Source organism: Lissotriton vulgaris, unplaced genomic scaffold (genome assembly GCF_964263255.1).
Source record: "Lissotriton vulgaris unplaced genomic scaffold, aLisVul1.2 SCAFFOLD_1527, whole genome shotgun sequence".
Taxonomy (NCBI): Eukaryota; Metazoa; Chordata; class Amphibia; order Caudata; family Salamandridae; genus Lissotriton; species Lissotriton vulgaris.
The window spans coordinates 28-27,721 of record NW_028241337.1 but is presented as its reverse complement, the minus strand read 5'-3'; the positions used below and the strand labels follow the sequence as shown (position 1 = coordinate 27,721).

At 38.9% G+C, this 27,694-nt stretch overlaps 31 non-coding genes across 31 annotated transcripts; all 31 read left to right on the top strand.

Annotated features, from left to right (window-relative positions):
* The first annotated feature begins 837 nt into the window (after nucleotides 1-837).
* On the top strand, nucleotides 838-910 carry TRNAK-UUU (transfer RNA lysine (anticodon UUU)). Its single transcript has one exon. It is a non-coding gene; the product is annotated as a tRNA-Lys (tRNA).
* A 1,268-nt stretch (nucleotides 911-2,178) lies between these two features.
* On the top strand, nucleotides 2,179-2,269 carry TRNAR-UCU (transfer RNA arginine (anticodon UCU)). The gene is given in 2 exon segments: nucleotides 2,179-2,215; nucleotides 2,234-2,269. It is a non-coding gene; the product is annotated as a tRNA-Arg (tRNA).
* Nucleotides 2,270-3,494: 1,225 nt separating this feature from the next.
* Nucleotides 3,495-3,567, top strand: TRNAK-UUU (transfer RNA lysine (anticodon UUU)). The gene has a single exon. It is a non-coding gene; the product is annotated as a tRNA-Lys (tRNA).
* Nucleotides 3,568-3,905: 338 nt separating this feature from the next.
* TRNAR-UCU (transfer RNA arginine (anticodon UCU)) lies at nucleotides 3,906-3,996 on the top strand. Its single transcript is given in 2 exon segments — nucleotides 3,906-3,942; nucleotides 3,961-3,996. It is a non-coding gene; the product is annotated as a tRNA-Arg (tRNA).
* A 295-nt stretch (nucleotides 3,997-4,291) lies between these two features.
* On the top strand, nucleotides 4,292-4,364 carry TRNAK-UUU (transfer RNA lysine (anticodon UUU)). Its single transcript has one exon. It is a non-coding gene; the product is annotated as a tRNA-Lys (tRNA).
* A 1,653-nt stretch (nucleotides 4,365-6,017) lies between these two features.
* Nucleotides 6,018-6,090, top strand: TRNAK-UUU (transfer RNA lysine (anticodon UUU)). The gene has a single exon. It is a non-coding gene; the product is annotated as a tRNA-Lys (tRNA).
* A 1,268-nt stretch (nucleotides 6,091-7,358) lies between these two features.
* TRNAR-UCU (transfer RNA arginine (anticodon UCU)) lies at nucleotides 7,359-7,449 on the top strand. Its single transcript is given in 2 exon segments — nucleotides 7,359-7,395; nucleotides 7,414-7,449. It is a non-coding gene; the product is annotated as a tRNA-Arg (tRNA).
* A 1,225-nt stretch (nucleotides 7,450-8,674) lies between these two features.
* Nucleotides 8,675-8,747, top strand: TRNAK-UUU (transfer RNA lysine (anticodon UUU)). The gene has a single exon. It is a non-coding gene; the product is annotated as a tRNA-Lys (tRNA).
* Nucleotides 8,748-9,085: 338 nt separating this feature from the next.
* Nucleotides 9,086-9,176, top strand: TRNAR-UCU (transfer RNA arginine (anticodon UCU)). Its single transcript is given in 2 exon segments — nucleotides 9,086-9,122; nucleotides 9,141-9,176. It is a non-coding gene; the product is annotated as a tRNA-Arg (tRNA).
* Nucleotides 9,177-9,471: 295 nt separating this feature from the next.
* TRNAK-UUU (transfer RNA lysine (anticodon UUU)) lies at nucleotides 9,472-9,544 on the top strand. The gene has a single exon. It is a non-coding gene; the product is annotated as a tRNA-Lys (tRNA).
* A 1,653-nt stretch (nucleotides 9,545-11,197) lies between these two features.
* TRNAK-UUU (transfer RNA lysine (anticodon UUU)) lies at nucleotides 11,198-11,270 on the top strand. The gene has a single exon. It is a non-coding gene; the product is annotated as a tRNA-Lys (tRNA).
* Nucleotides 11,271-12,538: 1,268 nt separating this feature from the next.
* On the top strand, nucleotides 12,539-12,629 carry TRNAR-UCU (transfer RNA arginine (anticodon UCU)). The gene is given in 2 exon segments: nucleotides 12,539-12,575; nucleotides 12,594-12,629. It is a non-coding gene; the product is annotated as a tRNA-Arg (tRNA).
* A 1,225-nt stretch (nucleotides 12,630-13,854) lies between these two features.
* TRNAK-UUU (transfer RNA lysine (anticodon UUU)) lies at nucleotides 13,855-13,927 on the top strand. Its single transcript has one exon. It is a non-coding gene; the product is annotated as a tRNA-Lys (tRNA).
* A 338-nt stretch (nucleotides 13,928-14,265) lies between these two features.
* On the top strand, nucleotides 14,266-14,356 carry TRNAR-UCU (transfer RNA arginine (anticodon UCU)). The gene is given in 2 exon segments: nucleotides 14,266-14,302; nucleotides 14,321-14,356. It is a non-coding gene; the product is annotated as a tRNA-Arg (tRNA).
* A 295-nt stretch (nucleotides 14,357-14,651) lies between these two features.
* TRNAK-UUU (transfer RNA lysine (anticodon UUU)) lies at nucleotides 14,652-14,724 on the top strand. The gene has a single exon. It is a non-coding gene; the product is annotated as a tRNA-Lys (tRNA).
* An 857-nt stretch (nucleotides 14,725-15,581) lies between these two features.
* Nucleotides 15,582-15,654, top strand: TRNAK-UUU (transfer RNA lysine (anticodon UUU)). Its single transcript has one exon. It is a non-coding gene; the product is annotated as a tRNA-Lys (tRNA).
* A 338-nt stretch (nucleotides 15,655-15,992) lies between these two features.
* Nucleotides 15,993-16,083, top strand: TRNAR-UCU (transfer RNA arginine (anticodon UCU)). The gene is given in 2 exon segments: nucleotides 15,993-16,029; nucleotides 16,048-16,083. It is a non-coding gene; the product is annotated as a tRNA-Arg (tRNA).
* A 295-nt stretch (nucleotides 16,084-16,378) lies between these two features.
* TRNAK-UUU (transfer RNA lysine (anticodon UUU)) lies at nucleotides 16,379-16,451 on the top strand. Its single transcript has one exon. It is a non-coding gene; the product is annotated as a tRNA-Lys (tRNA).
* Nucleotides 16,452-17,308: 857 nt separating this feature from the next.
* Nucleotides 17,309-17,381, top strand: TRNAK-UUU (transfer RNA lysine (anticodon UUU)). The gene has a single exon. It is a non-coding gene; the product is annotated as a tRNA-Lys (tRNA).
* A 1,655-nt stretch (nucleotides 17,382-19,036) lies between these two features.
* TRNAK-UUU (transfer RNA lysine (anticodon UUU)) lies at nucleotides 19,037-19,109 on the top strand. The gene has a single exon. It is a non-coding gene; the product is annotated as a tRNA-Lys (tRNA).
* A 338-nt stretch (nucleotides 19,110-19,447) lies between these two features.
* On the top strand, nucleotides 19,448-19,538 carry TRNAR-UCU (transfer RNA arginine (anticodon UCU)). Its single transcript is given in 2 exon segments — nucleotides 19,448-19,484; nucleotides 19,503-19,538. It is a non-coding gene; the product is annotated as a tRNA-Arg (tRNA).
* Nucleotides 19,539-20,762: 1,224 nt separating this feature from the next.
* TRNAK-UUU (transfer RNA lysine (anticodon UUU)) lies at nucleotides 20,763-20,835 on the top strand. Its single transcript has one exon. It is a non-coding gene; the product is annotated as a tRNA-Lys (tRNA).
* A 338-nt stretch (nucleotides 20,836-21,173) lies between these two features.
* On the top strand, nucleotides 21,174-21,264 carry TRNAR-UCU (transfer RNA arginine (anticodon UCU)). The gene is given in 2 exon segments: nucleotides 21,174-21,210; nucleotides 21,229-21,264. It is a non-coding gene; the product is annotated as a tRNA-Arg (tRNA).
* Nucleotides 21,265-21,559: 295 nt separating this feature from the next.
* Nucleotides 21,560-21,632, top strand: TRNAK-UUU (transfer RNA lysine (anticodon UUU)). The gene has a single exon. It is a non-coding gene; the product is annotated as a tRNA-Lys (tRNA).
* A 1,268-nt stretch (nucleotides 21,633-22,900) lies between these two features.
* Nucleotides 22,901-22,991, top strand: TRNAR-UCU (transfer RNA arginine (anticodon UCU)). Its single transcript is given in 2 exon segments — nucleotides 22,901-22,937; nucleotides 22,956-22,991. It is a non-coding gene; the product is annotated as a tRNA-Arg (tRNA).
* A 295-nt stretch (nucleotides 22,992-23,286) lies between these two features.
* Nucleotides 23,287-23,359, top strand: TRNAK-UUU (transfer RNA lysine (anticodon UUU)). Its single transcript has one exon. It is a non-coding gene; the product is annotated as a tRNA-Lys (tRNA).
* Nucleotides 23,360-24,216: 857 nt separating this feature from the next.
* TRNAK-UUU (transfer RNA lysine (anticodon UUU)) lies at nucleotides 24,217-24,289 on the top strand. Its single transcript has one exon. It is a non-coding gene; the product is annotated as a tRNA-Lys (tRNA).
* Nucleotides 24,290-24,627: 338 nt separating this feature from the next.
* Nucleotides 24,628-24,718, top strand: TRNAR-UCU (transfer RNA arginine (anticodon UCU)). Its single transcript is given in 2 exon segments — nucleotides 24,628-24,664; nucleotides 24,683-24,718. It is a non-coding gene; the product is annotated as a tRNA-Arg (tRNA).
* Nucleotides 24,719-25,013: 295 nt separating this feature from the next.
* Nucleotides 25,014-25,086, top strand: TRNAK-UUU (transfer RNA lysine (anticodon UUU)). Its single transcript has one exon. It is a non-coding gene; the product is annotated as a tRNA-Lys (tRNA).
* Nucleotides 25,087-26,354: 1,268 nt separating this feature from the next.
* TRNAR-UCU (transfer RNA arginine (anticodon UCU)) lies at nucleotides 26,355-26,445 on the top strand. The gene is given in 2 exon segments: nucleotides 26,355-26,391; nucleotides 26,410-26,445. It is a non-coding gene; the product is annotated as a tRNA-Arg (tRNA).
* Nucleotides 26,446-26,740: 295 nt separating this feature from the next.
* Nucleotides 26,741-26,813, top strand: TRNAK-UUU (transfer RNA lysine (anticodon UUU)). The gene has a single exon. It is a non-coding gene; the product is annotated as a tRNA-Lys (tRNA).
* Nucleotides 26,814-27,694: the final 881 nt, after the last annotated feature.

Genomic DNA, 27,694 nt, shown 5'->3' with positions numbered 1-27,694 from the left:
CCACATTTGTGTAGCTGATTTTAAGGTAGAGTATAGCAGAGCCTGGATAGCTCAGTCGGTGGAGCATCAGACTTTTAATCTGAGGGTCCAGGGTTCAAGTCCCTGCTCAGGCGGTTGTTTCCTTTAAAGAAAAAGTACTCTAATTGTATGCTCTTTTTGTGGACCCCTGCATGATGAATAAGATATTCCATTACTAAAATTGCAAAAACGTCTTTCATGGAGTTGTGAAATACACATCTGTCTCACATATTATGTGCCATTTGACTAAACTTAAGTCGTACGTAGATTTACCAATGGTATCATGTAGTCTGAGACGGTGAATATCATTTCACCAATTCAATATTCAAAATATAGCCATGGTTATAGTATCAAATGAACTTTATAAAGCTGATCAACAGCTAAAGCTCATTATTTCATTTCGGAACATCTCTGCACCTCATTATAGCAGATTGGCTCTGTGGCGCAATGGATAGCGCATTGGACTTCCAGGTGAATGTAAAAAAGATATTCAAAGGTTGTGGTTTCGAATCCCACCAGAGTCAGTTTTATCCCTGTTACCCTGTTATCCCAAGTACCAATTCATTATTATATTCTCTGTATTTAGTACTAATACCGGCAACCATCTTAACCCCTTGCGTGCTGATGACAGAACGGTTCCGTCATCAGCTACGGGTGAGCTGTGCTGATGACGAAACCGTTCCGTCATGACTCCGCCCGCGCAAGGCGGAGTCAGCACAGGCGGAAAATACGCCCCGCACGCAAGGGGTTAAAAAACGTAGTGATAGTTGGGACACTTCCTAATGTTGATAATGTCATTTTGTGGGGTGCTGCCTCAGAGCCTGGATAGCTCAGTCGGTAGAGCGTCAGACTTTTAATCTGAGGGCCCAGGGTTCAAGTCCCTGTTCAGGCGGCTTGGTTAAAGAAAATGTATATCAATTGCATACTCTTTTCAGGATCCAATGAATGGGAAGTCCAATTACAGATGGTTCAAAAAAGTCTTGATCGAGTCCTTACATACCCATCTGTGCTCTACTTTCTTTGACAAGGGTTAAGAAGACTTACCCAAACTGTATCATGTAGTTTGACATGTTGATTATCTTTTATCCAATTCAATGTTCAAAATGTAAGCTAGTGTCCGATTAATTTGATAAAGTTGGTCAACAACTTATAGGTCATCTTTTTATTTGTGAATCTCTGATCACCTTGTTGAATCAGGTCGGATCTCTGATGCAATGGATTGCGGCTTGGAGTCCTAGGCGAATGTAGCAAAAGCATTCAAACGCTAAGGGTTCGAACACCAACTGGGTCAATTTTATCCCTCCTCTATTTTATAACTAATTGAAACAGTAACCAGCAATCCTGCTTCTCCATCACCAGAAACATTTACCAAAAGGGCAGTGAAAGAAAGTCTACTTAAACAGAGACAGTTTGCTTTGAAAATGTTGCATAGTCTATGCCCAAGAGGAAATTCCCAATGATACTGCTGAAAATGTAATTTAGGAGTTAGTAATAGTATTTGGCCCTTTATTAATTTCACAGTGTCATTTTAAGCACGTGATTTCTATGCCATCCGAAAATGAGATAGTACAAATTTCAGGAGTTAAAATGGATTACGTGTGCTGCTGAAATTTCAAATGCTTAAAATATCAATTCATTATTAAACTCTAGAATATTCATTGCTAATATATGTAATTATATAAATATACAAAGTGTAGGTCAGTGTACGTCCACATTTGTTTAGCTGATTTTAAGGTAGAGTATAGCAGAGCCTGGATAGCTCAGTCGGTAGAGCATCAGACTTTTAATCTGAGGGTCCAGGGTTCAAGTCCCTTTTCAGGCGGTTGTTTCCTTTAAAGAAAAAGTACTCTAATTGTATGCTCTTTTTGTGGACCCCTGCATGATGAATAAGATATTCCATTACTAAAATTGCAAAAACGTCTTTCATGGAGTTGTGAAATACACATCTGTCTCACATATTATGTGCCATTTGACTAAACTTAAGTCGTACGTAGATTTACCAATGGTATCATGTAGTCTGAGACGGTGAATATCATTTCACCAATTCAATATTCAAAATATAGCCATGGTTATAGTATCAAATGAACTTTATAAAGCTGATCAACAGCTAAAGCTCATTATTTCATTTCGGAACATCTCTGCACCTCATTATAGCAGATTGGCTCTGTGGCGCAATGGATAGCGCATTGGACTTCTAGGTGAATGTAAAAAAGATATTCAAAGGTTGTGGGTTCGAATCCCACCAGAGTCAGTTTTATCCCTGTTACCCTGTTATCCCAAGTACCAATTCATTATTATATTCTCTGTATTTAGTACTAATACCGGCAACCATCTTAACCCCTTGCATGCTGATGACAGAACGGTTCCGTCATCAGCTACGGGTGAGCTGTGCTGATGACGAAACCGTTCCGTCATGACTCCGCCCGCGCAAGGCGGAGTCAGCACAGGCAGAAAATACGCCCCGCACGCAAGGGGTTAAAAAACGTAGTGATAGTTGGGACACTTCCTAATGTTGATAATGTCATTTTGTGGGGTGCTGCCATAGAGCCTGGATAGCTCAGTCGGTAGAGCATCAGACTTTTAATCTGAGGGCTCAGGGTTCAAGTCCCTGTTCAGGCGGCTTGGTTAAAGAAAATGTATATCAATTGCATACTCTTTTCAGAATCCAATGAATGGGAAGTCCAATTACAGATGGTTCAAAAAAGTCTTGATCGAGTCCTTACATACCCATCTGTGCTCTACTTTCTTTGACAAGGGTTAAGAAGACTTACCCAAACTGTATCATGTAGTTTGACATGTTGATTATCTTTTATCCAATTCAATGTTCAAAATGTAAGCTAGTGTCCGATTAATTTGATAAAGTTGGTCAACAACTTATAGGTCATCTTTTTATTTGTGAATCTCTGATCACCTTGTTGAATCAGGTCGGATCTCTGATGCAATGGATTGCGGCTTGGAGTCCTAGGCGAATGTAGCAAAAGCATTCAAACGCTAAGGGTTCGAACACCAATTGGGTCAATTTGATCCCTCCTCTATTTTATGACTAATTGAAACAGTAACCAGCAATTCTGCTTCTCCATCACCAAAAACATTTACCAAAATGGCAGTGAAAGAAAGTCTACTTAAACAGAGACTGTTTGCTTTGAAAATGTTGCATAGTCTATGCCCAAGAGGAAATTCCCAATGATACTGCTGAAAATGTAATTTAGGAGTTAGTAATAGTATTTGGCCATTTATTAATTTCACAGTGTCATCTTAAACACGTGATTTCTATGTCATCCGAAAATGAGATAGTACAAATTTCCGGAGTTATAATGGATTACGTGTGCTGCTGAAATTTCAAATGCTTAAAATATCAATTCATTATTAAACTCTAGAATATTCATTGCTAATATATGTAATTATATAAATATACAAAGTGTCGGTCAGTGTACGTCCACATTTGTTTAGCTGATTTTAAGGTAGAGTATAGCAGAGCCTGGATAGCTCAGTCGGTAGAGCATCAGACTTTTAATCTGAGGGTCCAGGGTTCAAGTCCCTGTTCAGGCGGTTGTTTCCTTTAAAGAAAAAGTACTCTAATTGTATGCTCTTTTTGTGGACCCCTGCATGATGAATAAGATATTCCATTACTAAAATTGCAAAAATGTCTTTCATGGAGTTGTGAAATACACATCTGTCTCACATATTATGTGCCATTTGACTAAACTTAAGTCGTACGTAGATTTACCAATGGTATCATGTAGTCTGAGACGGTGAATATCATTTCACCAATTCAATATTCAAAATATAGCCATGGTTATAGTATCAAATGAACTTTATAAAGCTGATCAACAGCTAAAGCTCATTATTTCATTTCGGAACATCTCTGCACCTCATTATAGCAGATTGGCTCTGTGGCGCAATGGATAGCGCATTGGACTTCTAGGTGAATGTAAAAAACATATTCAAAGGTTGTGGGTTCGAATCCCACCAGAGTCAGTTTTATCCCTGTTACCCTGTTATCCCAAGTACCAATTCATTATTATATTCTCTGTATTTAGTACTAATACCGGCAACCATCTTAACCCCTTGCGTGCTGATGACAGAACGGTTCCGTCATCAGCTACGGGTGAGCTGTGCTGATGACGAAACCGTTCCGTCATGACTCCGCCCGCGCAAGGCGGAGTCAGCACAGGCGGAAAATACGCCCCGCACGCAAGGGGTTAAAAAACGTAGTGATAGTTGGGACACTTCCTAATGTTGATAATGTCATTTTGTGGGGTGCTGCCATAGAGCCTGGATAGCTCAGTCGGTAGAGCATCAGACTTTTAATCTGAGGGCCCAGGGTTCAAGTCCCTGTTCAGGCGGCTTGGTTAAAGAAAATGTATATCAATTGCATACTCTTTTCAGAATCCAATGAATGGGAAGTCCAATTACAGATGGTTCAAAAAAGTCTTGATCGAGTCCTTACATACCCATCTGTGCTCTACTTTCTTTGACAAGGGTTAAGAAGACTTACCCAAACTGTATCATGTAGTTTGACATGTTGATTATCTTTTATCCAATTCAATGTTCAAAATGTAAGCTAGTGTCCGATTAATTTGATAAAGTTGGTCAACAACTTATAGGTCATCTTTTTATTTGTGAATCTCTGATCACCTTGTTGAATCAGGTCGGATCTCTGGTGCAATGGATTGCGGCTTGGAGTCCTAAGCGAATGTAGCAAAAGCATTCAAACGCTAAGGGTTCGAACACCAATTGGGTCAATTTGATCCCTCCTCTATTTTATAACTAATTGAAACAGTAACCAGCAATCCTGCTTCTCCATCACCAGAAACATTTACCAAAAGGGAAGTGAAAGAAAGTCTACTTAAACAGAGACAGTTTGCTTTGAAAATGTTGCATAGTCTATGCCCAAGAGGAAATTCCCAATGATACTGCTGAAAATGTAATTTAGGAGTTAGTAATAGTATTTGGCCTTTATTAATTTCACAGTGTCATTTTAAGCACGTGATTTCTATGTCATCCGAAAATGAGATAGTACAAATTTCAGGAGTTAAAATGGATTATGTGTGCTGCTGAAATTTCAAATGCTTAAAATATCAATTCATTATTAAACTCTAGAATATTCATTGCTAATATATGTAATTATATAAATATACAAAGTGTAGGTCAGTGTACGTCCACATTTGTGTAGCTGATTTTAAGGTAGAGTATAGCAGAGCCTGGATAGCTCAGTCGGTGGAGCATCAGACTTTTAATCTGAGGGTCCAGGGTTCAAGTCCCTGCTCAGGCGGTTGTTTCCTTTAAAGAAAAAGTACTCTAATTGTATGCTCTTTTTGTGGACCCCTGCATGATGAATAAGATATTCCATTACTAAAATTGCAAAAACGTCTTTCATGGAGTTGTGAAATACACATCTGTCTCACATATTATGTGCCATTTGACTAAACTTAAGTCGTACGTAGATTTACCAATGGTATCATGTAGTCTGAGACGGTGAATATCATTTCACCAATTCAATATTCAAAATATAGCCATGGTTATAGTATCAAATGAACTTTATAAAGCTGATCAACAGCTAAAGCTCATTATTTCATTTCGGAACATCTCTGCACCTCATTATAGCAGATTGGCTCTGTGGCGCAATGGATAGCGCATTGGACTTCCAGGTGAATGTAAAAAAGATATTCAAAGGTTGTGGTTTCGAATCCCACCAGAGTCAGTTTTATCCCTGTTACCCTGTTATCCCAAGTACCAATTCATTATTATATTCTCTGTATTTAGTACTAATACCGGCAACCATCTTAACCCCTTGCGTGCTGATGACAGAACGGTTCCGTCATCAGCTACGGGTGAGCTGTGCTGATGACGAAACCGTTCCGTCATGACTCCGCCCGCGCAAGGCGGAGTCAGCACAGGCGGAAAATACGCCCCGCACGCAAGGGGTTAAAAAACGTAGTGATAGTTGGGACACTTCCTAATGTTGATAATGTCATTTTGTGGGGTGCTGCCTCAGAGCCTGGATAGCTCAGTCGGTAGAGCGTCAGACTTTTAATCTGAGGGCCCAGGGTTCAAGTCCCTGTTCAGGCGGCTTGGTTAAAGAAAATGTATATCAATTGCATACTCTTTTCAGGATCCAATGAATGGGAAGTCCAATTACAGATGGTTCAAAAAAGTCTTGATCGAGTCCTTACATACCCATCTGTGCTCTACTTTCTTTGACAAGGGTTAAGAAGACTTACCCAAACTGTATCATGTAGTTTGACATGTTGATTATCTTTTATCCAATTCAATGTTCAAAATGTAAGCTAGTGTCCGATTAATTTGATAAAGTTGGTCAACAACTTATAGGTCATCTTTTTATTTGTGAATCTCTGATCACCTTGTTGAATCAGGTCGGATCTCTGATGCAATGGATTGCGGCTTGGAGTCCTAGGCGAATGTAGCAAAAGCATTCAAACGCTAAGGGTTCGAACACCAACTGGGTCAATTTTATCCCTCCTCTATTTTATAACTAATTGAAACAGTAACCAGCAATCCTGCTTCTCCATCACCAGAAACATTTACCAAAAGGGCAGTGAAAGAAAGTCTACTTAAACAGAGACAGTTTGCTTTGAAAATGTTGCATAGTCTATGCCCAAGAGGAAATTCCCAATGATACTGCTGAAAATGTAATTTAGGAGTTAGTAATAGTATTTGGCCCTTTATTAATTTCACAGTGTCATTTTAAGCACGTGATTTCTATGCCATCCGAAAATGAGATAGTACAAATTTCAGGAGTTAAAATGGATTACGTGTGCTGCTGAAATTTCAAATGCTTAAAATATCAATTCATTATTAAACTCTAGAATATTCATTGCTAATATATGTAATTATATAAATATACAAAGTGTAGGTCAGTGTACGTCCACATTTGTTTAGCTGATTTTAAGGTAGAGTATAGCAGAGCCTGGATAGCTCAGTCGGTAGAGCATCAGACTTTTAATCTGAGGGTCCAGGGTTCAAGTCCCTTTTCAGGCGGTTGTTTCCTTTAAAGAAAAAGTACTCTAATTGTATGCTCTTTTTGTGGACCCCTGCATGATGAATAAGATATTCCATTACTAAAATTGCAAAAACGTCTTTCATGGAGTTGTGAAATACACATCTGTCTCACATATTATGTGCCATTTGACTAAACTTAAGTCGTACGTAGATTTACCAATGGTATCATGTAGTCTGAGACGGTGAATATCATTTCACCAATTCAATATTCAAAATATAGCCATGGTTATAGTATCAAATGAACTTTATAAAGCTGATCAACAGCTAAAGCTCATTATTTCATTTCGGAACATCTCTGCACCTCATTGTAGCAGATTGGCTCTGTGGCGCAATGGATAGCGCATTGGACTTCTAGGTGAATGTAAAAAAGATATTCAAAGGTTGTGGGTTCGAATCCCACCAGAGTCAGTTTTATCCCTGTTACCCTGTTATCCCAAGTACCAATTCATTATTATATTCTCTGTATTTAGTACTAATACCGGCAACCATCTTAACCCCTTGCGTGCTGATGACAGAACGGTTCCGTCATCAGCTACGGGTGAGCTGTGCTGATGACGAAACCGTTCCGTCATGACTCCGCCCGCGCAAGGCGGAGTCAGCACAGGCAGAAAATACGCCCCGCACGCAAGGGGTTAAAAAACGTAGTGATAGTTGGGACACTTCCTAATGTTGATAATGTCATTTTGTGGGGTGCTGCCATAGAGCCTGGATAGCTCAGTCGGTAGAGCATCAGACTTTTAATCTGAGGGCTCAGGGTTCAAGTCCCTGTTCAGGCGGCTTGGTTAAAGAAAATGTATATCAATTGCATACTCTTTTCAGAATCCAATGAATGGGAAGTCCAATTACAGATGGTTCAAAAAAGTCTTGATCGAGTCCTTACATACCCATCTGTGCTCTACTTTCTTTGACAAGGGTTAAGAAGACTTACCCAAACTGTATCATGTAGTTTGACATGTTGATTATCTTTTATCCAATTCAATGTTCAAAATGTAAGCTAGTGTCCGATTAATTTGATAAAGTTGGTCAACAACTTATAGGTCATCTTTTTATTTGTGAATCTCTGATCACCTTGTTGAATCAGGTCGGATCTCTGATGCAATGGATTGCGGCTTGGAGTCCTAGGCGAATGTAGCAAAAGCATTCAAACGCTAAGGGTTCGAACACCAATTGGGTCAATTTGATCCCTCCTCTATTTTATAACTAATTGAAACAGTAACCAGCAATTCTGCTTCTCCATCACCAAAAACATTTACCAAAATGGCAGTGAAAGAAAGTCTACTTAAACAGAGACTGTTTGCTTTGAAAATGTTGCATAGTCTATGCCCAAGAGGAAATTCCCAATGATACTGCTGAAAATGTAATTTAGGAGTTAGTAATAGTATTTGGCCATTTATTAATTTCACAGTGTCATCTTAAACACGTGATTTCTATGTCATCCGAAAATGAGATAGTACAAATTTCCGGAGTTATAATGGATTACGTGTGCTGCTGAAATTTCAAATGCTTAAAATATCAATTCATTATTAAACTCTAGAATATTCATTGCTAATATATGTAATTATATAAATATACAAAGTGTCGGTCAGTGTACGTCCACATTTGTTTAGCTGATTTTAAGGTAGAGTATAGCAGAGCCTGGATAGCTCAGTCGGTAGAGCATCAGACTTTTAATCTGAGGGTCCAGGGTTCAAGTCCCTGTTCAGGCGGTTGTTTCCTTTAAAGAAAAAGTACTCTAATTGTATGCTCTTTTTGTGGACCCCTGCATGATGAATAAGATATTCCATTACTAAAATTGCAAAAATGTCTTTCATGGAGTTGTGAAATACACATCTGTCTCACATATTATGTGCCATTTGACTAAACTTAAGTCGTACGTAGATTTACCAATGGTATCATGTAGTCTGAGACGGTGAATATCATTTCACCAATTCAATATTCAAAATATAGCCATGGTTATAGTATCAAATGAACTTTATAAAGCTGATCAACAGCTAAAGCTCATTATTTCATTTCGGAACATCTCTGCACCTCATTATAGCAGATTGGCTCTGTGGCGCAATGGATAGCGCATTGGACTTCTAGGTGAATGTAAAAAACATATTCAAAGGTTGTGGGTTCGAATCCCACCAGAGTCAGTTTTATCCCTGTTACCCTGTTATCCCAAGTACCAATTCATTATTATATTCTCTGTATTTAGTACTAATACCGTCAACCATCTTAACCCCTTGCGTGCTGATGACAGAACGGTTCCGTCATCAGCTACGGGTGAGCTGTGCTGATGACGAAACCGTTCCGTCATGACTCCGCCCGCGCAAGGCGGAGTCAGCACAGGCGGAAAATACGCCCCGCACGCAAGGGGTTAAAAAACGTAGTGATAGTTGGGACACTTCCTAATGTTGATAATGTCATTTTGTGGGGTGCTGCCATAGAGCCTGGATAGCTCAGTCGGTAGAGCATCAGACTTTTAATCTGAGGGCCCAGGGTTCAAGTCCCTGTTCAGGCGGCTTGGTTAAAGAAAATGTATATCAATTGCATACTCTTTTCAGAATCCAATGAATGGGAAGTCCAATTACAGATGGTTCAAAAAAGTCTTGATCGAGTCCTTACATACCCATCTGTGCTCTACTTTCTTTGACAAGGGTTAAGAAGACTTACCCAAACTGTATCATGTAGTTTGACATGTTGATTATCTTTTATCCAATTCAATGTTCAAAATGTAAGCTAGTGTCCGATTAATTTGATAAAGTTGGTCAACAACTTATAGGTCATCTTTTTATTTGTGAATCTCTGATCACCTTGTTGAATCAGGTCGGATCTCTGGTGCAATGGATTGCGGCTTGGAGTCCTAAGCGAATGTAGCAAAAGCATTCAAACGCTAAGGGTTCGAACACCAATTGGGTCAATTTGATCCCTCCTCTATTTTATAACTAATTGAAACAGTAACCAGCAATCCTGCTTCTCCATCACCAGAAACATTTACCAAAAGGGAAGTGAAAGAAAGTCTACTTAAACAGAGACAGTTTGCTTTGAAAATGTTGCATAGTCTATGCCCAAGAGGAAATTCCCAATGATACTGCTGAAAATGTAATTTAGGAGTTAGTAATAGTATTTGGCCTTTATTAATTTCACAGTGTCATTTTAAGCACGTGATTTCTATGTCATCCGAAAATGAGATAGTACAAATTTCAGGAGTTAAAATGGATTATGTGTGCTGCTGAAATTTCAAATGCTTAAAATATCAATTCATTATTAAACTCTAGAATATTCATTGCTAATATATGTAATTATATAAATATACAAAGTGTAGGTCAGTGTACGTCCACATTTGTGTAGCTGATTTTAAGGTAGAGTATAGCAGAGCCTGGATAGCTCAGTCGGTGGAGCATCAGACTTTTAATCTGAGGGTCCAGGGTTCAAGTCCCTGCTCAGGCGGTTGTTTCCTTTAAAGAAAAAGTACTCTAATTGTATGCTCTTTTTGTGGACCCCTGCATGATGAATAAGATATTCCATTACTAAAATTGCAAAAACGTCTTTCATGGAGTTGTGAAATACACATCTGTCTCACATATTATGTGCCATTTGACTAAACTTAAGTCGTACGTAGATTTACCAATGGTATCATGTAGTCTGAGACGGTGAATATCATTTCACCAATTCAATATTCAAAATATAGCCATGGTTATAGTATCAAATGAACTTTATAAAGCTGATCAACAGCTAAAGCTCATTATTTCATTTCGGAACATCTCTGCACCTCATTATAGCAGATTGGCTCTGTGGCGCAATGGATAGCGCATTGGACTTCCAGGTGAATGTAAAAAAGATATTCAAAGGTTGTGGTTTCGAATCCCACCAGAGTCAGTTTTATCCCTGTTACCCTGTTATCCCAAGTACCAATTCATTATTATATTCTCTGTATTTAGTACTAATACCGGCAACCATCTTAACCCCTTGCGTGCTGATGACAGAACGGTTCCGTCATCAGCTACGGGTGAGCTGTGCTGATGACGAAACCGTTCCGTCATGACTCCGCCCGCGCAAGGCGGAGTCAGCACAGGCGGAAAATACGCCCCGCACGCAAGGGGTTAAAAAACGTAGTGATAGTTGGGACACTTCCTAATGTTGATAATGTCATTTTGTGGGGTGCTGCCTCAGAGCCTGGATAGCTCAGTCGGTAGAGCGTCAGACTTTTAATCTGAGGGCCCAGGGTTCAAGTCCCTGTTCAGGCGGCTTGGTTAAAGAAAATGTATATCAATTGCATACTCTTTTCAGGATCCAATGAATGGGAAGTCCAATTACAGATGGTTCAAAAAAGTCTTGATCGAGTCCTTACATACCCATCTGTGCTCTACTTTCTTTGACAAGGGTTAAGAAGACTTACCCAAACTGTATCATGTAGTTTGACATGTTGATTATCTTTTATCCAATTCAATGTTCAAAATGTAAGCTAGTGTCCGATTAATTTGATAAAGTTGGTCAACAACTTATAGGTCATCTTTTTATTTGTGAATCTCTGATCACCTTGTTGAATCAGGTCGGATCTCTGATGCAATGGATTGCGGCTTGGAGTCCTAGGCGAATGTAGCAAAAGCATTCAAACGCTAAGGGTTCGAACACCAACTGGGTCAATTTTATCCCTCCTCTATTTTATAACTAATTGAAACAGTAACCAGCAATCCTGCTTCTCCATCACCAGAAACATTTACCAAAAGGGCAGTGAAAGAAAGTCTACTTAAACAGAGACAGTTTGCTTTGAAAATGTTGCATAGTCTATGCCCAAGAGGAAATTCCCAATGATACTGCTGAAAATGTAATTTAGGAGTTAGTAATAGTATTTGGCCCTTTATTAATTTCACAGTGTCATTTTAAGCACGTGATTTCTATGCCATCCGAAAATGAGATAGTACAAATTTCAGGAGTTAAAATGGATTACGTGTGCTGCTGAAATTTCAAATGCTTAAAATATCAATTCATTATTAAACTCTAGAATATTCATTGCTAATATATGTAATTATATAAATATACAAAGTGTAGGTCAGTGTACGTCCACATTTGTTTAGCTGATTTTAAGGTAGAGTATAGCAGAGCCTGGATAGCTCAGTCGGTAGAGCATCAGACTTTTAATCTGAGGGTCCAGGGTTCAAGTCCCTTTTCAGGCGGTTGTTTCCTTTAAAGAAAAAGTACTCTAATTGTATGCTCTTTTTGTGGACCCCTGCATGATGAATAAGATATTCCATTACTAAAATTGCAAAAACGTCTTTCATGGAGTTGTGAAATACACATCTGTCTCACATATTATGTGCCATTTGACTAAACTTAAGTCGTACGTAGATTTACCAATGGTATCATGTAGTCTGAGACGGTGAATATCATTTCACCAATTCAATATTCAAAATATAGCCATGGTTATAGTATCAAATGAACTTTATAAAGCTGATCAACAGCTAAAGCTCATTATTTCATTTCGGAACATCTCTGCACCTCATTGTAGCAGATTGGCTCTGTGGCGCAATGGATAGCGCATTGGACTTCTAGGTGAATGTAAAAAAGATATTCAAAGGTTGTGGGTTCGAATCCCACCAGAGTCAGTTTTATCCCTGTTACCCTGTTATCCCAAGTACCAATTCATTATTATATTCTCTGTATTTAGTACTAATACCGGCAACCATCTTAACCCCTTGCGTGCTGATGACAGAACGGTTCCGTCATCAGCTACGGGTGAGCTGTGCTGATGACGAAACCGTTCCGTCATGACTCCGCCCGCGCAAGGCGGAGTCAGCACAGGCAGAAAATACGCCCCGCACGCAAGGGGTTAAAAAACGTAGTGATAGTTGGGACACTTCCTAATGTTGATAATGTCATTTTGTGGGGTGCTGCCATAGAGCCTGGATAGCTCAGTCGGTAGAGCATCAGACTTTTAATCTGAGGGCTCAGGGTTCAAGTCCCTGTTCAGGCGGCTTGGTTAAAGAAAATGTATATCAATTGCATACTCTTTTCAGAATCCAATGAATGGGAAGTCCAATTACAGATGGTTCAAAAAAGTCTTGATCGAGTCCTTACATACCCATCTGTGCTCTACTTTCTTTGACAAGGGTTAAGAAGACTTACCCAAACTGTATCATGTAGTTTGACATGTTGATTATCTTTTATCCAATTCAATGTTCAAAATGTAAGCTAGTGTCCGATTAATTTGATAAAGTTGGTCAACAACTTATAGGTCATCTTTTTATTTGTGAATCTCTGATCACCTTGTTGAATCAGGTCGGATCTCTGATGCAATGGATTGCGGCTTGGAGTCCTAGGCGAATGTAGCAAAAGCATTCAAACGCTAAGGGTTCGAACACCAATTGGGTCAATTTGATCCCTCCTCTATTTTATAACTAATTGAAACAGTAACCAGCAATTCTGCTTCTCCATCACCAAAAACATTTACCAAAATGGCAGTGAAAGAAAGTCTACTTAAACAGAGACTGTTTGCTTTGAAAATGTTGCATAGTCTATGCCCAAGAGGAAATTCCCAATGATACTGCTGAAAATGTAATTTAGGAGTTAGTAATAGTATTTGGCCATTTATTAATTTCACAGTGTCATCTTAAACACGTGATTTCTATGTCATCCGAAAATGAGATAGTACAAATTTCCGGAGTTATAATGGATTACGTGTGCTGCTGAAATTTCAAATGCTTAAAATATCAATTCATTATTAAACTCTAGAATATTCATTGCTAATATATGTAATTATATAAATATACAAAGTGTCGGTCAGTGTACGTCCACATTTGTTTAGCTGATTTTAAGGTAGAGTATAGCAGAGCCTGGATAGCTCAGTCGGTAGAGCATCAGACTTTTAATCTGAGGGTCCAGGGTTCAAGTCCCTGTTCAGGCGGTTGTTTCCTTTAAAGAAAAAGTACTCTAATTGTATGCTCTTTTTGTGGACCCCTGCATGATGAATAAGATATTCCATTACTAAAATTGCAAAAATGTCTTTCATGGAGTTGTGAAATACACATCTGTCTCACATATTATGTGCCATTTGACTAAACTTAAGTCGTACGTAGATTTACCAATGGTATCATGTAGTCTGAGACGGTGAATATCATTTCACCAATTCAATATTCAAAATATAGCCATGGTTATAGTATCAAATGAACTTTATAAAGCTGATCAACAGCTAAAGCTCATTATTTCATTTCGGAACATCTCTGCACCTCATTATAGCAGATTGGCTCTGTGGCGCAATGGATAGCGCATTGGACTTCTAGGTGAATGTAAAAAACATATTCAAAGGTTGTGGGTTCGAATCCCACCAGAGTCAGTTTTATCCCTGTTACCCTGTTATCCCAAGTACCAATTCATTATTATATTCTCTGTATTTAGTACTAATACCGGCAACCATCTTAACCCCTTGCGTGCTGATGACAGAACGGTTCCGTCATCAGCTACGGGTGAGCTGTGCTGATGACGAAACCGTTCCGTCATGACTCCGCCCGCGCAAGGCGGAGTCAGCACAGGCGGAAAATACGCCCCGCACGCAAGGGGTTAAAAAACGTAGTGATAGTTGGGACACTTCCTAATGTTGATAATGTCATTTTGTGGGGTGCTGCCATAGAGCCTGGATAGCTCAGTCGGTAGAGCATCAGACTTTTAATCTGAGGGCCCAGGGTTCAAGTCCCTGTTCAGGCGGCTTGGTTAAAGAAAATGTATATCAATTGCATACTCTTTTCAGAATCCAATGAATGGGAAGTCCAATTACAGATGGTTCAAAAAAGTCTTGATCGAGTCCTTACATACCCATCTGTGCTCTACTTTCTTTGACAAGGGTTAAGAAGACTTACCCAAACTGTATCATGTAGTTTGACATGTTGATTATCTTTTATCCAATTCAATGTTCAAAATGTAAGCTAGTGTCCGATTAATTTGATAAAGTTGGTCAACAACTTATAGGTCATCTTTTTATTTGTGAATCTCTGATCACCTTGTTGAATCAGGTCGGATCTCTGATGCAATGGATTGCGGCTTGGAGTCCTAGGCGAATGTAGCAAAAGCATTCAAACGCTAAGGGTTCGAACACCAATTGGGTCAATTTGATCCCTCCTCTATTTTATAACTAATTGAAACAGTAACCAGCAATCCTGCTTCTCCATCACCAAAAACATTTACCAAAATGGCAATGAAAGAAAGTCTACTTAAACAGAGACTGTTTGCTTTGAAAATGTTGCATAGTCTATGCCCAAGAGGAAATTCCCAATGATACTGCTGAAAATGTAATTCAGGAGTTAGTAATAGTATTTGGCCCTTTATTAATTTCACAGTGTCATTTTAAACACGTGATTTCTATGTCATCCGAAAATGAGATAGTACAAATTTCAGGAGTTAAAATGGATTACGTGTGCTGCTGAAATTTCAAATGCTTAAAATATCAATTCATTATTAAACTCTAGAATATTCATTGCTAATATATGTAATTATATAAATATACAAAGTGTAGGTCAGTGTACGTCCACATTTGTTTAGCTGATTTTAAGGTAGAGTATAGCAGAGCCTGGATAGCTCAGTCGGTAGAGCATCAGACTTTTAATCTGAGGGTCCAGGGTTCAAGTCCCTGTTCAGGCGGTTGTTTCCTTTAAAGAAAAAGTACTCTAATTGTATGCTCTTTTTGTGGACCCCTGCATGATGAATAAGATATTCCATTACTAAAATTGCAAAAACGTCTTTCATGGAGTTGTGAAATACACATCTGTCTCACATATTATGTGCCATTTGACTAAACTTAAGTCGTACGTAGATTTACCAATGGTATCATGTAGTCTGAGACGGTGAATATCATTTCACCAATTCAATATTCAAAATATAGCCATGGTTATAGTATCAAATGAACTTTATAAAGCTGATCAACAGCTAAAGCTCATTATTTCATTTCGGAACATCTCTGCACCTCATTATAGCAGATTGGCTCTGTGGCGCAATGGATAGCGCATTGGACTTCTAGGTGAATGTAAAAAACATATTCAAAGGTTGTGGGTTCGAATCCCACCAGAGTCACTTTTATCCCTGTTACCCTGTTATCCCAAGTACCAATTCATTATTATATTCTCTGTATTTAGTACTAATACCGGCAACCATCTTAACCCCTTGCGTGCTGATGACAGAACGGTTCCGTCATCAGCTACGGGTGAGCTGTGCTGATGACGAAACCGTTCCGTCATGACTCCGCCCGCGCAAGGCGGAGTCAGCACAGGCGGAAAATACGCCCCGCACGCAAGGGGTTAAAAAACGTAGTGATAGTTGGGACACTTCCTAATGTTGATAATGTCATTTTGTGGGGTGCTGCCATAGAGCCTGGATAGCTCAGTCGGTAGAGCATCAGACTTTTAATCTGAGGGCCCAGGGTTCAAGTCCCTGTTCAGGCGGCTTGGTTAAAGAAAATGTATATCAATTGCATACTCTTTTCAGGATCCAATGAATGGGAAGTCCAATTACAGATGGTTCAAAAAAGTCTTGATCGAGTCCTTACATACCCATCTGTGCTCTACTTTCTTTGACAAGGGTTAAGAAGACTTACCCAAACTGTATCATGTAGTTTGACATGTTGATTATCTTTTATCCAATTCAATGTTCAAAATGTAAGCTAGTGTCCGATTAATTTGATAAAGTTGGTCAACAACTTATAGGTCATCTTTTTATTTGTGAATCTCTGATCACCTTGTTGAATCAGGTCGGATCTCTGATGCAATGGATTGCGGCTTGGAGTCCTAGGCGAATGTAGCAAAAGCATTCAAACCCTAAGGGTTCGAACACCAACTGGGTCAATTTTATCCCTCCTCTATTTTATAACTAATTGAAACAGTAACCAGCAATCCTGCTTCTCCATCACCAGAAACATTTACCAAAAGGGCAGTGAAAGAAAGTCTACTTAAACAGAGACAGTTTGCTTTGAAAATGTTGCATAGTCTATGCCCAAGAGGAAATTCCCAATGATACTGCTGAAAATGTAATTTAGGAGTTAGTAATAGTATTTGGCCCTTTATTAATTTCACAGTGTCATTTTAAGCACGTGATTTCTATGCCATCCGAAAATGAGATAGTACAAATTTCAGGAGTTAAAATGGATTACGTGTGCTGCTGAAATTTCAAATGCTTAAAATATCAATTCATTATTAAACTCTAGAATATTCATTGCTAATATATGTAATTATATAAATATACAAAGTGTAGGTCAGTGTACGTCCACATTTGTTTAGCTGATTTTAAGGTAGAGTATAGCAGAGCCTGGATAGCTCAGTCGGTAGAGCATCAGACTTTTAATCTGAGGGTCCAGGGTTCAAGTCCCTGTTCAGGCGGTTGTTTCCTTTAAAGAAAAAGTACTCTAATTGTATGCTCTTTTTGTGGACCCCTGCATGATGAATAAGATATTCCATTACTAAAATTGCAAAAACGTCTTTCATGGATTTGTGAAATACACATCTGTCTCACATATTATGTGCCATTTGACTAAACTTAAGTCGTACGTAGATTTACCAATGGTATCATGTAGTCTGAGACGGTGAATATCATTTCACCAATTCAATATTCAAAATATAGCCATGGTTATAGTATCAAATGAACTTTATAAAGCTGATCAACAGCTAAAGCTCATTATTTCATTTCGGAACATCTCTGCACCTCATTATAGCAGATTGGCTCTGTGGCGCAATGGATAGCGCATTGGACTTCCAGGTGAATGTAAAAAAGATATTCGAAAGGTTGTGGTTTCGAATCCCACCAGAGTCAGTTTTATCCCTGTTACCCTGTTATCCCAAGTACCAATTCATTATTATATTCTCTGTATTTAGTACTAATACCGGCAACCATCTTAACCCCTTGCGTGCTGATGACAGAACGGTTCCGTCATCAGCTACGGGTGAGCTGTGCTGATGACGAAACCGTTCCGTCATGACTCCGCCCGCGCAAGGCGGAGTCAGCACAGGCGGAAAATACGCCCCGCACGCAAGGGGTTAAAAAACGTAGTGATAGTTGGGACACTTCCTAATGTTTATAATGTCATTTTGTGGGGTGCTGCCTCAGAGCCTGGATAGCTCAGTCGGTAGAGCGTCAGACTTTTAATCTGAGGGCCCAGGGATCAAGTCCCTGTTCAGGCGGCTTGGTTAAAGAAAATGTATATCAATTGCATACTCTTTTCAGGATCCAATGAATGGGAAGTCCAATTACAGATGGTTCAAAAAAGTCTTGATCGAGTCCTTACATACCCATCTGTGCTCTACTTTCTTTGACAAGGGTTAAGAAGACTTACCCAAACTGTATCATGTAGTTTGACATGTTGATTATCTTTTATCCAATTCAATGTTCAAAATGTAAGCTAGTGTCCGATTAATTTGATAAAGTTGGTCAACAACTTATAGGTCATCTTTTTATTTGTGAATCTCTGATCACCTTGTTGAATCAGGTCGGATCTCTGATGCAATGGATTGCGGCTTGGAGTCCTAGGCGAATGTAGCAAAAGCATTCAAACCCTAATGGTTCGAACACCAACTGGGTCAATTTTATCCCTCCTCTATTTTATAACTAATTGAAACAGTAACCAGCAATCCTGCTTCTCCATCACCAGAAACATTTACCAAAAGGGCAGTGAAAGAAAGTCTACTTAAACAGAGACAGTTTGCTTTGAAAATGTTGCATAGTCTATGCCCAAGAGGAAATTCCCAATGATACTGCTGAAAATGTAATTTAGGAGTTAGTAATAGTATTTGGCCCTTTATTAATTTCACAGTGTCATTTTAAGCACGTGATTTCTATGCCATCCGAAAATGAGATAGTACAAATTTCAGGAGTTAAAATGGATTACGTGTGCTGCTGAAATTTCAAATGCTTAAAATATCAATTCATTATTAAACTCTAGAATATTCATTGCTAATATATGTAATTATATAAATATACAAAGTGTAGGTCAGTGTACGTCCACATTTGTTTAGCTGATTTTAAGGTAGAGTATAGCAGAGCCTGGATAGCTCAGTCGGTAGAGCATCAGACTTTTAATCTGAGGGTCCAGGGTTCAAGTCCCTGTTCAGGCGGTTGTTTCCTTTAAAGAAAAAGTACTCTAATTGTATGCTCTTTTTGTGGACCCCTGCATGATGAATAAGATATTCCATTACTAAAATTGCAAAAACGTCTTTCATGGAGTTGTGAAATACACATCTGTCTCACATATTATGTGCCATTTGACTAAACTTAAGTCGTACGTAGATTTACCAATGGTATCATGTAGTCTGAGACGGTGAATATCATTTCACCAATTCAATATTCAAAATATAGCCATGGTTATAGTATCAAATGAACTTTATAAAGCTGATCAACAGCTAAAGCTCATTATTTCATTTCGGAACATCTCTGCACCTCATTATAGCAGATTGGTGCTGTGGCGCAATGGATAGCGCATTGGACTTCTAGGTGAATGTAAAAAAGATATTCAAAGGTTGTGGGTTCGAATCCCACCAGAGTCAGTTTTATCCCTGTTACCCTGTTATCCCAAGTACCAATTCATTATTATATTCTCTGTATTTAGTACTAATACCGGCAACCATCTTAACCCCTTGCGTGCTGATGACAGAACGGTTCCGTCATCAGCTACGGGTGAGCTGTGCTGATGACGAAACCGTTCCGTCATGACTCCGCCCGCGCAAGGCGGAGTCAGCACAGGTGGAAAATACGCCCCGCACGCAAGGGGTTAAAAAACGTAGTGATAGTTGGGACACTTCCTAATGTTGATAATGTCATTTTGTGGGGTGCTGCCTCAGAGCCTGGATAGCTCAGTCGGTAGAGCATCAGACTTTTAATCTGAGGGCCCAGGGTTCAAGTCCCTGTTAAGGCGGCTTGGTTATAGAAAATGTATATCAATTGCACACTCTTTTCAGGATCCAATGAATGGGAAGTCCAATTACAGATGGTTCAAAAAAGTCTTGATCGAGTCCTTACATACCCATCTGTGCTCTACTTTCTTTGACAAGGGTTAAGAAGACTTACCCAAACTGTATCATGTAGTTTGACATGTTGATTATCTTTTATCCAATTCAATGTTCAAAATGTAACTAGTGTCCGATTAATTTGATAAAGTTGGTCAACAACTTATAGGTCATCTTTTTATTTGTGAATCTCTGATCACCTTGTTGAATCAGGTCGGATCTCTGGTGCAATGGATTGCGGCTTGGAGTCCTAAGCGAATGTAGCAAAAGCATTCAAACGCTAAGGGTTCGAACACCAATTGGGTCAATTTGATCCCTCCTCTATTTTATAACTAATTGAAACAGTAACCAGCAATTCTGCTTCTCCATCACCAAAAACATTTACCAAAATGGCAGTGAAAGAAAGTCTACTTAAACAGAGACTGTTTGCTTTGAAAATGTTGCATAGTCTATGCCCAAGACGAAATTCCCAATGATACTGCTGAAAATGTAATTTAGGAGTTAGTAATAGTATTTGGCCCTTTATTAATTTCACAGTGTCATCTTAAACACGTGATTTCTATGTCATCCGAAAATGAGATAGTACAAATTTCCGGAGTTATAATGGATTACGTGTGCTGCTGAAATTTCAAATGCTTAAAATATCAATTCATTATTAAACTCTAGAATATTCATTGCTAATATATGTAATTATATAAATATACAAAGTGTCGGTCAGTGTACGTCCACATTTGTTTAGCTGATTTTAAGGTAGAGTATAGCAGAGCCTGGATAGCTCAGTCGGTAGAGCATCAGACTTTTAATCTGAGGGTCCAGGGTTCAAGTCCCTGTTCAGGCGGTTGTTTCCTTTAAAGAAAAAGTACTCTAATTGTATGCTCTTTTTGTGGACCCCTGCATGATGAATAAGATATTCCATTACTAAAATTGCAAAAACGTCTTTCATGGAGTTGTGAAATACACATCTGTCTCACATATTATGTGCCATTTGACTAAACTTAAGTCGTACGTAGATTTACCAATGGTATCATGTAGTCTGAGACGGTGAATATCATTTCACCAAATCAATATTCAAAATATAGCCATGGTTATAGTATCAAACGAACTTTATAAAGCTGATCAACAGCTAAAGCTCATTATTTCATTTCGGAACATCTCTGCACCTCATTATAGCAGATTGGCTCTGTGGCGCAATGGATAGCGCATTGGACTTCTAGGTGAATGTAAAAAGGATATTTAAAGGTTGTGGGTTCGAATCCCACCAGAGTCAGTTTTATCCCTGTTACCCTGTTATCCCAAGTTCCAATTCATTATTATATTCTCTGTATTTAGTACTAATACCGGCAACCATCTTAACCCCTTGCGTGCTGATGACAGAACGGTTCCGTCATCAGCTACGGGTGAGCTGTGCTGATGACGAAACCGTTCCGTCATGACTCCGCCCGCGCAAGGCGGAGTCAGCACAGGCGGAAAATACGCCCCGCACGCAAGGGGTTAAAAAACGTAGTGATAGTTGGGACACTTCCTAATGTTGATAATGTCATTTTGTGGGGTGCTGCCTCAGAGCCTGGATAGCTCAGTCGGTAGAGCATCAGACTTTTAATCTGAGGGCCCAGGGTTCAAGTCCCTGTTCAGGCGGCTTGGTTAAAGAAAATGTATATCAATTGCATACTCTTTTCAGAATCCAATGAATGGGAAGTCCAATTACAGATGGTTCAAAAAAGTCTTGATCGAGTCCTTACATACCCATCTGTGCTCTACTTTCTTTGACAAGGGTTAAGAAGACTTACCCAAACTGTATCATGTAGTTTGACATGTTGATTATCTTTTATCCAATTCAATGTTCAAAATGTAAGCTAGTGTCCGATTAATTTGATAAAGTTGGTCAACAACTTATAGGTCATCTTTTTATTTGTGAATCTCTGATCACCTTGTTGAATCAGGTCGGATCTCTGATGCAATGGATTGCAGCTTGGAGTCCTAGGCGAATGTAGCAAAAGCATTCAAACGCTAAGGGTTCGAACACCAATTGGGTCAATTTGATCCCTCCTCTATTTTATAACTAATTGAAACAGTAACCAGCAATCCTGCTTCTCCATCACCAGAAACATTTACCAAAAGGGCAGTGAAAGAAAGTCTACTTAAACAGAGACAGTTTGCTTTGAAAATGTTGCATAGTCTATGCCCAAGAGGAAATTCCCAATGATACTGCTGAAAATGTAATTTAGGAGTTAGTAATAGTATTTGGCCCTTTATTAATTTCACAGTGTCATTTTAAGCACGTGATTTCTATGTCATCCGAAAATGAGATAGTACAAATTTCAGGAGTTAAAATGGATTATGTGTGCTGCTGAAATTTCAAATGCTTAAAATATCAATTCATTATTAAACTCTAGAATATTCATTGCTAATATATGTAATTATATAAATATACAAAGTGTAGGTCAGTGTACGTCCACATTTGTTTAGCTGATTTTAAGGTAGAGTATAGCAGAGCCTGGATAGCTCAGTCGGTAGAGCATCAGACTTTTAATCTGAGGGTCCAGGGTTCAAGTCCCTGCTCAGGCGGTTGTTTCCTTTAAAGAAAAAGTACTCTAATTGTATGCTCTTTTTGTGGACCCCTGCATGATGAATAAGATATTCCATTACTAAAATTGCAAAAACGTCTTTCATGGAGTTGTGAAATACACATCTGTCTCACATATTATGTGCCATTTGACTAAACTTAAGTCGTACGTAGATTTACCAATGGTATCATGTAGTCTGAGACGGTGAATATCATTTCACCAATTCAATATTCAAAATATAGCCATGGTTATAGTATCAAACGAACTTTATAAAGCTGATCAACAGCTAAAGCTCATTATTTCATTTCGGAACATCTCTGCACCTCATTATAGCAGATTGGCTCTGTGGCGCAATGGATAGCGCATTGGACTTCTAGGTGAATGTAAAAAAGATATTCAAAGGTTGTGGGTTCGAATCCCACCAGAGTCAGTTTTATCCCTGTTACCCTGTTATCCCAAGTACCAATTCATTATTATATTCTCTGTATTTAGTACTAATACCGGCAACCATCTTAACCCCTTGCGTGCTGATGACAGAACGGTTCCGTCATCAGCTACGGGTGAGCTGTGCTGATGACGAAACCGTTCCGTCATGACTCCGCCCACGCAAGGCGGAGTCAGCACAGGCGGAAAATACGCCCCGCACGCAAGGGGTTAAAAAACGTAGTGATAGTTGGGACACTTCCTAATGTTGATAATGTCATTTTGTGGGGTGCTGCCTCAGAGCCTGGATAGCTCAGTCGGTAGAGCATCAGACTTTTAATCTGAGGGCCCAGGGTTCAAGTCCCTGTTCAGGCGGCTTGGTTAAAGAAAATGTATATCAATTGCATACTCTTTTCAGAATCCAATGAATGGGAAGTCCAATTACAGATGGTTCAAAAAAGTCTAGATCGAGTCCTTACATACCCATATGTGCTCTACTTTCTTTGACAAGGGTTAAGAAGACTTACCCAAACTGTATCATGTAGTTTGACATGTTGATTATCTTTTATCCAATTCAATGTTCAAAATGTAAGCTAGTGTCCGATTAATTTGAAAAAGTTGGTCAACAACTTATAGGTCATCTTTTTATTTGTGAATCTCTGATCACCTTGTTGAATCAGGTCGGATCTCTGATGCAATGGATTGCGGCTTGGAGTCCTAGGCGAATGTAGCAAAAGCATTCAAACGCTAAGGGTTCGAACACCAATTGGGTCAATTTGATCCCTCCTCTATTTTATAACTAATTGAAACAGTAACCAGCAATCCTGCTTCTCCATCACCAAAAACATTTACCAAAATGGCAGTGAAAGAAAGTCTACTTAAACAGAGACTGTTTGCTTTGAAAATGTTGCATAGTCTATGCCCAAGACGAAATTCCCAATGATACTGCTGAAAATGTAATTTAGGAGTTAGTAATAGTATTTGGCCCTTTATTAATTTCACAGTGTCATCTTAAACACGTGATTTCTATGTCATCCGAAAATGAGATAGTACAAATTTCCGGAGTTATAATGGATTACGTGTGCTGCTGAAATTTCAAATGCTTAAAATATCAATTCATTATTAAACTCTAGAATATTCATTGCTAATATATGTAATTATATAAATATACAAAGTGTCGGTCAGTGTACGTCCACATTTGTTTAGCTGATTTTAAGGTAGAGTATAGCAGAGCCTGGATAGCTCAGTCGGTAGAGCATCAGACTTTTAATCTGAGGGTCCAGGGTTCAAGTCCCTGTTCAGGCGGTTGTTTCCTTTAAAGAAAAAGTACTCTAATTGTATGCTCTTTTTGTGGACCCCTGCATGATGAATAAGATATTCCATTACTAAAATTGCAAAAACGTCTTTCATGGAGTTGTGAAATACACATCTGTCTCACATATTATGTGCCATTTGACTAAACTTAAGTCGTACGTAGATTTACCAATGGTATCATGTAGTCTGAGACGGTGAATATCATTTCACCAAATCAATATTCAAAATATAGCCATGGTTATAGTATCAAACGAACTTTATAAAGCTGATCAACAGCTAAAGCTCATTATTTCATTTCGGAACATCTCTGCACCTCATTATAGCAGATTGGCTCTGTGGCGCAATGGATAGCGCATTGGACTTCTAGGTGAATGTAAAAAGGATATTTAAAGGTTGTGGGTTCGAATCCCACCAGAGTCAGTTTTATCCCTGTTACCCTGTTATCCCAAGTTCCAATTCATTATTATATTCTCTGTATTTAGTACTAATACCGGCAACCATCTTAACCCCTTGCGTGCTGATGACAGAACGGTTCCGTCATCAGCTACGGGTGAGCTGTGCTGATGACGAAACCGTTCCGTCATGACTCCGCCCGCGCAAGGCGGAGTCAGCACAGGCGGAAAATACGCCCCGCACGCAAGGGGTTAAAAAACGTAGTGATAGTTGGGACACTTCCTAATGTTGATAATGTCATTTTGTGGGGTGCTGCCTCAGAGCCTGGATAGCTCAGTCGGTAGAGCATCAGACTTTTAATCTGAGGGCCCAGGGTTCAAGTCCCTGTTCAGGCGGCTTGGTTAAAGAAAATGTATATCAATTGCATACTCTTTTCAGAATCCAATGAATGGGAAGTCCAATTACAGATGGTTCAAAAAAGTCTTGATCGAGTCCTTACATACCCATCTGTGCTCTACTTTCTTTGACAAGGGTTAAGAAGACTTACCCAAACTGTATCATGTAGTTTGACATGTTGATTATCTTTTATCCAATTCAATGTTCAAAATGTAAGCTAGTGTCCGATTAATTTGATAAAGTTGGTCAACAACTTATAGGTCATCTTTTTATTTGTGAATCTCTGATCACCTTGTTGAATCAGGTCGGATCTCTGATGCAATGGATTGCAGCTTGGAGTCCTAGGCGAATGTAGCAAAAGCATTCAAACGCTAAGGGTTCGAACACCAATTGGGTCAATTTGATCCCTCCTCTATTTTATAACTAATTGAAACAGTAACCAGCAATCCTGCTTCTCCATCACCAGAAACATTTACCAAAAGGGCAGTGAAAGAAAGTCTACTTAAACAGAGACAGTTTGCTTTGAAAATGTTGCATAGTCTATGCCCAAGAGGAAATTCCCAATGATACTGCTGAAAATGTAATTTAGGAGTTAGTAATAGTATTTGGCCCTTTATTAATTTCACAGTGTCATTTTAAGCACATGATTTCTATGTCATCCGAAAATGAGATAGTACAAATTTCAGGAGTTAAAATGGATTATGTGTGCTGCTGAAATTTCAAATGCTTAAAATATCAATTCATTATTAAACTCTAGAATATTCATTGCTAATATATGTAATTATATAAATATACAAAGTGTAGGTCAGTGTACGTCCACATTTGTTTAGCTGATTTTAAGGTAGAGTATAGCAGAGCCTGGATAGCTCAGTCGGTAGAGCATCAGACTTTTAATCTGAGGGTCCAGGGTTCAAGTCCCTGCTCAGGCGGTTGTTTCCTTTAAAGAAAAAGTACTCTAATTGTATGCTCTTTTTGTGGACCCCTGCATGATGAATAAGATATTCCATTACTAAAATTGCAAAAACGTCTTTCATGGAGTTGTGAAATACACATCTGTCTCACATATTATGTGCCATTTGACTAAACTTAAGTCGTACGTAGATTTACCAATGGTATCATGTAGTCTGAGACGGTGAATATCATTTCACCAATTCAATATTCAAAATATAGCCATGGTTATAGTATCAAACGAACTTTATAAAGCTGATCAACAGCTAAAGCTCATTATTTCATTTCGGAACATCTCTGCACCTCATTATAGCAGATTGGCTCTGTGGCGCAATGGATAGCGCATTGGACTTCTAGGTGAATGTAAAAAAGATATTCAAAGGTTGTGGGTTCGAATCCCACCAGAGTCAGTTTTATCCCTGTTACCCTGTTATCCCAAGTACCAATTCATTATTATATTCTCTGTATTTAGTACTAATACCGGCAACCATCTTAACCCCTTGCGTGCTGATGACAGAACGGTTCCGTCATCAGCTACGGGTGAGCTGTGCTGATGACGAAACCGTTCCGTCATGACTCCGCCCACGCAAGGCGGAGTCAGCACAGGCGGAAAATACGCCCCGCACGCAAGGGGTTAAAAAACGTAGTGATAGTTGGGACACTTCCTAATGTTGATAATGTCATTTTGTGGGGTGCTGCCTCAGAGCCTGGATAGCTCAGTCGGTAGAGCATCAGACTTTTAATCTGAGGGCCCAGGGTTCAAGTCCCTGTTCAGGCGGCTTGGTTAAAGAAAATGTATATCAATTGCATACTCTTTTCAGAATCCAATGAATGGGAAGTCCAATTACAGATGGTTCAAAAAAGTCTAGATCGAGTCCTTACATACCCATATGTGCTCTACTTTCTTTGACAAGGGTTAAGAAGACTTACCCAAACTGTATCATGTAGTTTGACATGTTGATTATCTTTTATCCAATTCAATGTTCAAAATGTAAGCTAGTGTCCGATTAATTTGAAAAAGTTGGTCAACAACTTATAGGTCATCTTTTTATTTGTGAATCTCTGATCACCTTGTTGAATCAGGTCGGATCTCTGATGCAATGGATTGCGGCTTGGAGTCCTAGGCGAATGTAGCAAAAGCATTCAAACGCTAAGGGTTCGAACACCAATTGGGTCAATTTGATCCCTCCTCTATTTTATAACTAATTGAAACAGTAACCAGCAATCCTGCTTCTCCATCACCAAAAACATTTACCAAAATGGCAGTGAAAGAAAGTCTACTTAAACAGAGACTGTTTGCTTTGAAAATGTTGCATAGTCTATGCCCAAGAGGAAATTCCCAATGATACTGCTGAAAATGTAATTCAGGAGTTAGTAATAGTATTTGGCCCTTTATTAATTTCACAGTGTCATTTTAAACACGTGATTTCTATGTCATCCGAAAATGAGATAGTACAAATTTCAGGAGTTAAAATGGATTACGTGTGCTGCTGAAATTTCAAATGCTTAAAATATCAATTCATTATTAAACTCTAGAATATTCATTGCTAATATATGTAATTATATAAATATACAAAGTGTAGGTCAGTGTACGTCCACATTTGTTTAGCTGATTTTAAGGTAGAGTATAGCAGAGCCTGGATAGCTCAGTCGGTAGAG